Raw genomic sequence first — 3,514 nt, forward strand, 5'->3', positions numbered from 1 at the left:
AAGACTGCACCATCAAAGCACCATCAAAAAAAAGTCTGGGATGAGACTGCAGCTGAACAGAAAAATAGACTTTGTTCGTGTAAGTCACTCAACACAAGCTAATTTATCTTGACTGATGCAAGATTCCTGTGACACTAGACTCTTGAATTCTCCGAGCAAGTATGACAAACCCCTAAATATGGAAAACTTAGTTACTGAGATTTCTATGGTGAGTGTGTTTAAAAACTATTTTTTAAACTTTCTGGGGAAGAGAGTGATGTTAAGGGCAGTTAGAAATTGTGTGTATGTGTATGTAAGGGTTTGACTATTATCGTTACTAGAGGACATACTGGCATGTAATGTCTGGGACCTGCAGATGCCGTACATCTTACAAAGCACGAGAAGCTTTCTCAAGAATTGTCTGGCCCAAATGCCAACTGTTCTGCTAGCAAAACACTGGACCACACACACCACTGAGAAACATGCAGGTTAACCATACAAAAAAAAAGGAATGAAGGAAGGAAGGGGCATGAAGATCCAACAGTTATGGTCATAATGGATATATAAAATATATGTACTGGGATTCGAATTTCTATTCAAATAAATGATTGAATATATCAGTTTGTCAAGAAGATTCTTAAGTTCTTGGCAAACCTTTGTCCAGAAAGCCATTGCATTTCTCTACAGCAATCAAAGCAGCGCGGTATTGGCACAAAAACAGACATGGATCAATGGAACAGAATACAGAACTCAGAAACAAATGCACACACCTACCATCAATTAATTTTAGACAAAGGAGACAAGAATATACAATAGAGAAAAGACAGTCTCTTCAGTAGGTGGTGTTGGGGAAAGTTGGACAGCCACATGTAAATCAGTGAACTTAGAACACACCATACACAAAAATTAACCCCAAATGACTTAAATATGACACCATAAAACTCTTCCAAGACAATAGAGGTGAAACATACTCTGACACATATCGTACCACTGTTTTCTTAGATCAGTCTCCCAAGGCAAGAGAAATAAAATTAAAATAAACAAATGAGACCTAATCAAACTTATAAGTTTTTGCACAGCAAAGGAGATCATAAACAAAATGAAAAGACAGCCTACAGAATGGGAAAAAATATTTGCAAATGTTGTGACCAACAAGGGCTTAATTTCTAAAATATACAAACAGCTCATACAGCTCACAAACAACAAAAACAAACAACCCAATGGAAAAATGGGCAGATCTAAATAGGCATTTCTTCAAAGAAGAAATACAAAATGCTCAACATCACTAATTATTAGAGAAATGCAAATCAAAACTACAATGAGGTATCACCTCACACAAGGCAGAATGGTCATCATTAAAACCTCTACAAATAACAAATGCTGGCAAGGATGTGGAGAAAAGGGAACTCTTTTATACTGTTGGTGAGAATGTAAGTTGATGCAGCCACTACAGAAAGCAGTACAGGACAAACCAAACGTAGAATTTCAGATGATCGAGAAATCCTACTCCTGGGCGTATATACAAAGCTCTAATCCAAAAATATACACGCACTTCTACCTTCATAGCAGTGCTATTCACAATAGCCAAGACATGGAAACAACCTAAATGCCCATCAACAGAGGAATACTTAGAGAAGAGGTGCTACATACAGGTGATACACATATACCATGGAATATTACTCAGCCATCAAAAAGACATAATGCCATTTGCAGCAACATGAATGCAACTAGAGATGATCATACGAAGTGGAGTCAGAAAGGGACAAATACCATATGATATCACTTATATGCGGAACCTAAAATACGACACAAACGAACCTATCTATGACCCAGAGTCAAGTATATAAAGAACAGACTTGTGACTGCCAAAGGGGACGGGGCTCGGGGATGGATGGAGTAGGAAGGTGGGGTTAGCAGATGTAAACTATTATATGTGGAATGGCTGAACAACAAGGTCCTACCACATAGCACAGAGAACTATGTTCAGTATCCTGTGATAAACCATAATGAAAAAGAATAAGAAAAAAGACAATGTATATACATTTATTATATAGGTATTGCTGAATCAGTTTGCTATACAGCAGAAATTAAATCACTGTAAATCAACTATACTTCAAATAGAAAACTCATTAACAGAAAAGAAAGCCATTGAATTTTGGAACATTCTCAAGTCAATTATTTAATCAAAGGGTAAAAATCTGAAGACTTTCTCAGACACATAGTATCTCCCTTTCTCAGGATTTTATTTTTTATTAATGTGGCTATAAACTTACTAATTCTAAGTTTTTTCAGTTGAGTGTTCTTCTTTCTCTTTAGAAAACACTCTTGCTACTCAGCCTAACAGATGTTATACATCTGTTATACATATATAATTCCTTTCCCTTTCAATAATGCTATATATATATATTTCTTTCATTGTGAGGCCACAAATCCTCCACTTCATAATCATTTTTTTGTTGCTGTGTTCTGACTTCTCTCTGTACCTTTTTCTTACACTGGAAAGGATGTTTCCAAAGGGAATAAACTCAGTCTTCCAGAAGGGACTTGAGCATTGTCTTAGAAACTGATGGATCTTTTATAAGCTCATCTAGTAGATCAAACACCCTGTTACGTCTCTTGGGTGGTATCCGATATTATAAACTCACATGCAAGTTGCTGTTTCCTGCTGCCTCCTGGCATCCTCTGGCTCACTGCTGAATGTCTTTCTCCTTTCCAGGTGACTCTTGCACTTTGCGTTTGACATATACATTTCTCAGTTGTGCCAGGGCACCAGTTATAATTTTACTGGTCTTACTGCTTTTTAGTAGCACCTCCCGATTTAGTATCAACTGCAGATTTTATTGGAATGTTTCTGTGTGTGCTAAGTCACTCAGTTGTGTCCGACTCTTTGCAACCCTGTGGACTGCAGCCTGTCAGGCTCCTTTGTCCATGGGATTTTTCAGGAAAGAATACTGGAGTGAGTTGCATTTCCTACTCCAGGGGATCTTCCTGACCCGGGGATCTTCCTGACCCAGGGATCCAACGTGCGTCTCTTCTGGCTCCTGCATTGGCAGGTTGGTTCTTTATTGCTAGAGCCAGCTGGGAGGCCCCATGTTACTCACTTGGATGTGTTGGACTCTTTGCAACCCTATGGGCAGTAGCCACCAGGGTCACCGGTCCCTGGAATTCTCCAGGCAAGAATACTGGAGTGGGTTGCCATGCCCTCTGCCAGGGGATCTTCCCAACCCAGGGACCAAACCTAGGTCCCTTGCATTGCAGGCAGATTCTTCACTGTCTGAGCCACCAGGGAAGCCCCAAAGAAAAGGGCTCATCTGGGACCTGAACTTGGGACCTCTCGTTGCCTCAGGCAAGAATTGTACCCTGTAGACCAACCAGCCAGTTTCCCACAGGAAGAGGGAATGCTTCTACTACTTTCTATTTATTTAATAGGTATCCTTTGAACTTGCACCTTAAGGGCAGTATCTACCATGAAGTCCAGACAGAGTGGTGGGATTCAAGTCACTTGAACACTAAAAAGTTGGGCAACTGAGAGCTT

The sequence above is a fragment of the Oryx dammah genome, unplaced genomic scaffold (assembly GCF_014754425.2).
Source record: "Oryx dammah isolate SB20612 unplaced genomic scaffold, SCBI_Odam_1.1 HiC_scaffold_18, whole genome shotgun sequence".
NCBI lineage: Eukaryota > Metazoa > Chordata > Mammalia > Artiodactyla > Bovidae > Oryx > Oryx dammah.